We start from the raw sequence: 8107 nt of genomic DNA, 5'->3' as shown, positions 1-8107 counted from the left end.
AGGTACAGTTTCACGCTTCGCCGACACCTGACTCACCTGTTTGGCCACTTGCAGCAGAAGAACTCCCTTGTGTGTGGCCCCTCGACACAAACACATGCACACAATGACAGAGTGTGTCAGAGGATGTGGTTGAAACAGAACAACAGCTCCTACCCCTGTCACGGTTGGTTAAGAGTACACAACTGTTCAGCGCTCCCCTCCTAATCCTGTGTCTTAGCTGTTTTTAAGTGGAGGAATTTCAAGCCTTAATAGGAGCTAATTAGCAGTACTATTTGTACAACTGTCAAAACATATAAAGATCATGTGACCGGAGGCCTCGGAGCCATCTCTGCAGCAGGGATTGCTTTTTCTGAGATATTATCCTAAAGTTTAACCCAGTGTGCCAAAGATGTCCCCTGTCTCCTTTGCTGTTTGCCTCAGCTTCATGGCTCCTATGGTCCCCTCCTCTAGGCTCGGCTCTTTAATAGGGAGAGCATCGGCTTTCCCTGGCCCGAACAATGGCTCCTCTGTTCCCCTGGCCTGGCCGCCTGCTGAAAGAGACACCCATTAGAGAAGCGTCTATCTCTAGGGTCAGGCCCAGGGGTCACACACAAGTACGGCTCTTGTTTATGTCTGCAAAGCCAATGAAAACACTGCAGCCTACGTCGTTAACTCCTACTCGCCTGGCTCTGCGGCAGACTGAAGAGGAGTTTTCTGCTCGAGCTGAAGTCACAGAGTGCAAGGCATTCAACCACAGCTTCAATCTGTCCCTCTTACTCCACGCTAAAGTGGTGCGTTGTGTCGCTAAGTGAATCAAGTAGCTGCGAGAGACAGAAGGAAAGCAAATTAACATTGACAGGCACCTCAGCACCTGCTCCACAGAGGAACTGCTTCGAGCTGCTCCTCACTCCAGCACACACAGGCAATTACTAAATTATCACCTGTGAGCTCATCCTTTTTATTGAGCTATAATTCAATATGTGATTTGAGGACAGGAACTGAAGTTAATTTTAATGAGTCTGAAATTACATTAATGAGTGTGCGACTCTTTTAATTGCTGGCAGCAAACTGGAGAGGGCTGCGCGGAGAAGGTTACAGCTAAATGAATTGCTTTCAGCTTCTGTTATATCAGTGAGGAAGCTTGTTTGTGAGTCACATCTCAGGCTCAGCTCAAACTGGAAGCAGCATACATATCAGTAATCCCTGTTCAAATTAAGAGAGATGAGTAACTTGAAAGAATTCATGATTCAGCATTCAATTTTGTACAGGATGACATTTTTGTGTGTGTGAAATACCTCAACAGCTATAAGACAGACTGCATTGAAATTTGGTGGAGACATTGATGTCCCCCTCAGGATGAATTGTAATAACTTTGGCAATCCTCCAGGGACACTGGATGGTAGTCAGAGTCGGGGGAGCTGAAGTTAAGTCAGTCTATATCGTAACACCATACTAAATGCTGCACAACATTAATGGGTTTTGCATAAATTTGAATGGCCAGCATCATTTATACTCAATTGTTATGAACAGGGATAGATTGCTGAACGGGTATACTGGGCACAAGACCAAGGGCCCAATGTGTCGGGGGGCCAGGAAGAGACTCAAAATGACAACAAAGAGACACAAAACAACCACAAAAGACAAAATGAACACATGCAAAATTACCAAAAAGAGACAGAGAAACCACAAAGACTACAAAGAGATGCAAAACAACAACTACAAAGAGGCAAAACTATTACAAAAGCTGTGTATCTCGCTCCTATATAGGCAAGGCTGTGGTCCCTTTTGCATATCCGTGCCCAGGGGCCCATTGTCTCATAATCCGCTCATGGTTATTAACAACATTTTACACTAATTTCAAAGCATTTTTACACTGCAACAACAGAAGCAGCCACAGCTATTACACAGTCAATAACAGGGAACTAATGCGTGAGAACTGCGAGGAGAGGAAGAGGTAGTGAGGCAGTGTACGAATGTGGGCAACAGATGTGACCCATAACCAGGTTATTATGGTTTAACACCACCATCAAGTTTTAATTTGTCTGATATTCGATGTTATGACCAATTACTGCAAAGTTAATGTTATTTTTATCAATCTCAGCTATGTGACACTTCTGCTGTGTCTCAAATCGCGTACATCTGTACTTACACTTAATATTTTGAGTGCAGGAAGTACGGAAAAATGCAGCTGCACTATGAGTACCCAGATGGTGCACTCAAAACGGTCAAGAGTGTGGAACTATGGACACTTCTCGCCCTCAATGGTCACCATCTTGGCTACGTAGCAGAAGGGGAGGGACCACTTTTCAAACTGGAAATGGCGGCCGAGGACTGTGCGACCGTGCATTTTTTTGCACTAAGCACCACTATACTGTTGTCAGGTAAAAGCCAACAGTATGTTTATTGGGTTAATTTAGCAGTCTGTAATGATTTGGTACTGCGAACGATAACGCAAATGCTAATGCTAATTTGCTAACTAGCTAACAGCTGCGGTCGTCCTTTCTGGTAAGTGCACAATGGCCGTGTTTGGTTTGAGACAACACCCTGTCGAAATTCATGCACTACGCCAATAAGTACATAGTGCACATAGTATACTACATAGAAGTGTACTAATGGAAGTATGCGATTTAAGACACACCATCTGTGTTCAGTGCTACTTAGCAAATATTAGCATTCTCACATGCTAAACTTAGCAGGTTTTCCAGGATATTGCAATCGCAACAATCAATGCAAATTCAACCAATTCCCATACTTCTGAACGACACTGCAATTTTGTCCAATCACTGCAACTTTTCCACACATTTAACCAATCATTGTAGTTTCCGGAGTCACCAAACTCACTGCCTTGTTTCTGGTTGTGAAGATGCAGACATGTTCAACATGTCACATTTACCAGCAAAGATTACCAAAGACAAGTGCAAATCAATTCCGTGATGTTGTGGTGAAACACAAACACTTATACCACAAAAAGCACCCAGATAATGACTAAAAGCCATGGACTTCAGACAGTCACCATGACAAGCTGAAAGAGTCAAGGTGACATTTTTAGAAAGTGAGGAGATTTTGGCTGGTCATCATTTCATCAGAGGTCCATTTTAAGAGGGATTTATACTTGTGCCTCAGCACTATGCAGAGCCTATATGCCATACGCAAGTGGCCTACGCCGTTGTGAGCATACTTGTCTATCTTTGTCACTCTGCAGTTACACCTCCAAAACACTGGTTGGCAGTGGGGTTTCTGCTAAAGTTTAGCTGATTTAAAACACACATTTAACGTGGGTTTAAGGTGACAATTTCAAACACAAGTACACAATTGGCTTCACTATAACTTGCAGCATTCACAGACAAACATGCTAATGTTTTTTGCGCAAGCCTATTACATTTTACATTGTATAAATTAGCTTAGCGGCTAGCTAGGGACAACAGCAACATTCAACAAGTGTAACATTACAACATTCGTCTCCATTACAACTCACAAGGTTCACTGACAAAACAACTGTCTTATACTAAACATGTTTTCCAAACAAATATAACATGCTAACGTTATTAGCACAAGCCTATGGCATTTTACATTCTACAAATTAGCCTAGCAAATAGCAGAGATTTCCTCTATTCATTAAGCCAGGATAAATCACACACAAGATTTAAATGCTATTTTTGTGGAGGCTTTATTGTCTTCACAATTTATAGAGTTAGGTTTAGGTTTGGGTAAGTGACATTTAGATGTGATGGTTAGACATTGAAAAACTAACCGGGCATATTAGCATTGTCATTGTGAGCATGTCAGCATGCTTTAGCATTTAGCTCCAGCACAGCCTCACACAGCAGCTAGCATGATGAGGATGGCTTTGTTATTTGCACACGTTTGAGCAAACTCTGTAACTGAGTCAAACATTGGAGATAATATCTGCGATGTCCTAGCCACCAGCACCACAGCCAAACCCCCACCTCTCAAACTCCCCTAAACACACACCTAATCCTCCTCTTTCAGTCCTGACATTACAAAACACAGTGCAGACTGACAACTCTACTTTGAATCAAATGGAATGATAATAGGTAGGCCTACTTATGCAAAAATGAAAGTCCTTGTAGAACATTACTTTGCAAATACCACTGTGCACTTACACGCTTCAGCTTCATGTCAAGTGAAAAATGAAGTGACCTTACAGTGCATTTGGGAAATGTGATAAATCTGTAATGAGCAGCAAACATCTGACACCAAACTTAACTCCTTCTAGTGTCAAGTCAAGGCGAAGGAGCGTCACCGCCTCAGCCGTGGATATATTTGAACACTTTCCATTCTTCTTTCTCCCCACTTTGCACACATCTGGTGCTCAGGCGGGCAGTTGTCATGGGAATAAGCGGCTCAGCCAACAGTGTTGCATGTCGCTGTGCAGGGGGAGAGGGGCTGATCGGGGTTCAGCTGGGCATGCCGTGGGCGCAGCAACTCAGCAACCATCCCCAACCCCCCTCTCTCTGCCGTGACTGAACACAGCTGACCTCCTCTGGCAAAGACCCGACCCACCCCTCCTCCTCTAGCCTGCTCTGCTCTGCTTGGCCACCCTATCACAGCTGGGAGGAGAGCGTGCAGAAATTGATCTGTTAACACTTTGTAGCTGATAATCAAAAAAACAGTCCCCGTTTTTGCTCTTTGCAACTGGGTCATTTTCTCACTTCTATATCTCCCTGTTCCCAACTTCTCCTTTAATGTGCTGTGCTCGACCGGCTCTTTTCTTTACTTTCTCTGCTAGAGGAGAGGTTGGGCAATCACTACACAGCACTGTGAGTTCCTTTTGTTTACCAAGAGCAACCCAGCAGAGCGCAGTGCTTTGTTGAGCAGCAGTCACTCCCGGCCTCACAGCTGTGACACACACACATGCACAGAGCTGAAATCTCTGACTCACAAACACTAGCAGTATCCTGTGGTCAAGGGGAGGGATTTAAAATCCTCAGAGCACAACACATGAACCTGCTGAACTTGTCCTCTCCGTCTCCTGCTGGCTATTGTTCTCCCCTATTATTCCAACTTTATCACTTTTTCAAAATCTTCATACTTATCCACCACCATTTGGACCCAATTAAAAGATACACCCCGTAAAGCCTGCACGCAGCAGGCAGCTGTCTCTCCCCACGTGTGAAAATCCATTCACTCGGCGTGGAGCTGAGAAAGACACAAGCCCGGCCTAATTATGATAGGGGGATGTCACTCAATAGACAGTACATAAACAAGCGGGGTCATTGTTGGGAGCTAATTGGCAGGAAAAAAGGTTCCTGTAGCAAGATAAAAATAAGCAGTCACTGTGGTTTCCTGAGGACACACGAGGAGCCCTCTGCGCTGGCACGGCCTGTGGTGTGCAGTAATGAGAGAAGAGCTCGCCTCATGCCCAGTTTCCAGACGCACTGTCGTCGCAAGCAGGCAGCACGCATAAAGGGCTGCGTAAAGCCTCCGAGCTACAGAACCGGGCCAGTTCAGTGGGTGCTCTTTTTTTTTTTTATTCACCCAGCAGGTTGGCAGGGCGCCAGAGACGTCAAGGCAGGCAGCCTGTCTTGTTAGCACACCTCACCTTGATAACAGGAGTGTGGAGAGAGGGATGAGGCCTGAGGAAGAAAAACAACCAGCACACGAGGGGTGGGGCTCTTGGACAATTGTGTGTGTGTGTGTGTGTGTGTTTGTGTAGGTTTCAGTGCGTGTGTCAGCTCACGCAATGGACCTCCTCCAAACAGTAACAACTGCAAAAACATTGGGTTGAGTGTTAAACTCAGAGCAGTTTTTCCAAGCTCATGTTTCACAACAGAGCACCAGGCGCTCCCTCCCTCCTTCTCTCCTTTTCTTTCTCTCCCTGACTTTTTTCTCTCTCTTGCCTCCCATCCCCCACTTCCCTGGTACTCCCTCCCTTTTTTTCTTTCTAGCTTACTTGCCCTGTTTTTCTGCACTCCCTCGCTATCTGTATGTCTATCACATACACATACACACAGAACTTCTCAACCCCCCTCCTCCTTCTCCATCCTTACATGCATGCCCTCCTCCCCGCTCCCTCTCTTGCTGGCTGTTGTTGCTGACTGACAGTGCTGATTTACTCCAGGTCTGGCCGGCTGCCAGCTCATCTCAAACAATTGCATGAGCCACAGGGCCGGCTGGTGGAGCCAAGTTTGGATGGCAATAAACAAAGTCGTAGATTGGCTCCTCTCCTCTCCTCCCTGTCCAACCTCAATCTCTGCGATCACTACAAAACTTTAAGGACATTATTCTTTAGATTTTATGGTTACCAAATGTTTGGAGTCCCTGGGAGAGCCCTTACAAAGATTAAATATAGCTGCACATTATTTATCCAAATAGCCAAAACCAAGACTTTTTCTGTCTATTTCTCTCTTTCTCTCTGTTTTCCTCTGTTCTTAATTGTCCCACAGAGAGGACAGTCCAGACGTTGACCAACCGGTTCACCTCGTCTCTTCACACACAGCAGTCCCAGCCAACTGTCGCTATCTCTGCACGCTGATTGGCTAATGCGATTTCCCAGACGGCCGTGGGTAAACTCTTGAACCCATACTTCTCAAAGACAGCGCTCGAGACCTGAAACGGGGAACCACCTGGGACAGAAGCTCAGAGAACGAAACACACTCCAGTTGTCTCGTTTCTGGCTTCTCATCATTAACCTGCGGTCACCTCCATCCCACCGTGGGAGGACATGAAAACCCTGTTTAAGACAAACAAAACAACAGATACGCAGAGTCTCACTAATAACTTTGGGGAAATGGGACGCTGGATATTTTGTGTGGGGATTATTATAATATCTGTAATGAAGCTGTAATTATATTCTTGTTTTCAAAAACAGCTAACTTTTTTGTAGCTGGTGTTTTGGCACAATGGCTCCATTTAAAAACAAAAAAACGGTGATTCTGACAGGCGGTCCCTGCAGAACTCTATCAGGGGAGCACAGTAAAGCAAAAACAAGACAAGCCATTCCAACGAACAGATTTGCTCATAAATAATTCTCTTCCAAGACAGCTGAATGAATTTCAAATGCAGACAGAGATGAGGGTGGGCTGGAAAACAAAGTAATGTGCACTCGTGTTTGTCTTTGACAAGTCCAGCCCAACACTGATTGTGGTGGTGATAAAAATAGCTCACCACTTCTATTCTAATGCTATTTATTTAAAAAGCTTCACCTACAAATAATATTATGGCCTCGAGGGTTGACCTTAGCTCCTTGGTATTTCAGTTTTGTGCTCCATGCAGAGCTGTGAACCGCTGCGTGCTAACTATATGTGATGTTGTTGAGTTGACCCTGTGACGTTTATGTCTACTCCTGTTACAGATAATTGTACTTTCCAGCAGTGGCCTTCTTGTTCGGAGAAAAAAAGCTGTTGGTCTTAATCTACTCCCCGAACCCGACACCACACACACTAAAACAAAACAACAACTGCAGTATCGCCCACTGAAAATGATGTGAAAGTGAAACTCCAACGGCGAGCATGTGTGAAAGTAACGCCGCGGTGTGCCTCTGTGGCGATGTTCCTCTCTACGCTGCAACACCAGGCAGACAGAACAGGCAGCCCTGCAGACTTGTGAGCAGTGCGAGGGTTTCATGTGACTGTGGCTGCGTGCTGTGTTGTGGTGCGGTGAGGTGTGGTGAGGAACGGGCCCTGCCTACCGAACGGCTGCGACGCCGGAGAGAGACGGTGGTGAGCCTTGTGGTCGCAGCAGACGGAGTGCGGCCACTGAAATTTACCACACCGGGCAGAAGCAGGCAGGGGCTCTCAACTGTAGCCTGACCACTCCGAAAGCCACCAGCACACTATGTTATTACATCTTATTGAGCGTTATAACATGGCTGATCATTTGGGTTTGACATGCACAGAGCTGCCAGCTTGTCACAATTGCAGTGTAGAGATATCTGCAAACCACGAGTCCCCTCCTATCTCGCTGGCAAATGTTTATACAAATCAGAGTTGTTTTGCAGATGAGAATGCCTCCTGATACTGTTTTCAAGGTTTCCTGGGGAAAACAGCCAGAGAGCCTGATCGTACTCAAAGTAGATAACATAGATGTAAATAACTCCTCATATCCAGCTTCAGTGATAACAAGAGGCCTAACACCATTGTTTTTTACACACCCTGACCTATGACAG

Source organism: Epinephelus moara, chromosome 14, assembly GCF_006386435.1.
Source record: "Epinephelus moara isolate mb chromosome 14, YSFRI_EMoa_1.0, whole genome shotgun sequence".
Lineage (NCBI taxonomy): Eukaryota > Metazoa > Chordata > Actinopteri > Perciformes > Serranidae > Epinephelus > Epinephelus moara.
This window is presented reverse-complemented; position numbering follows the sequence as displayed.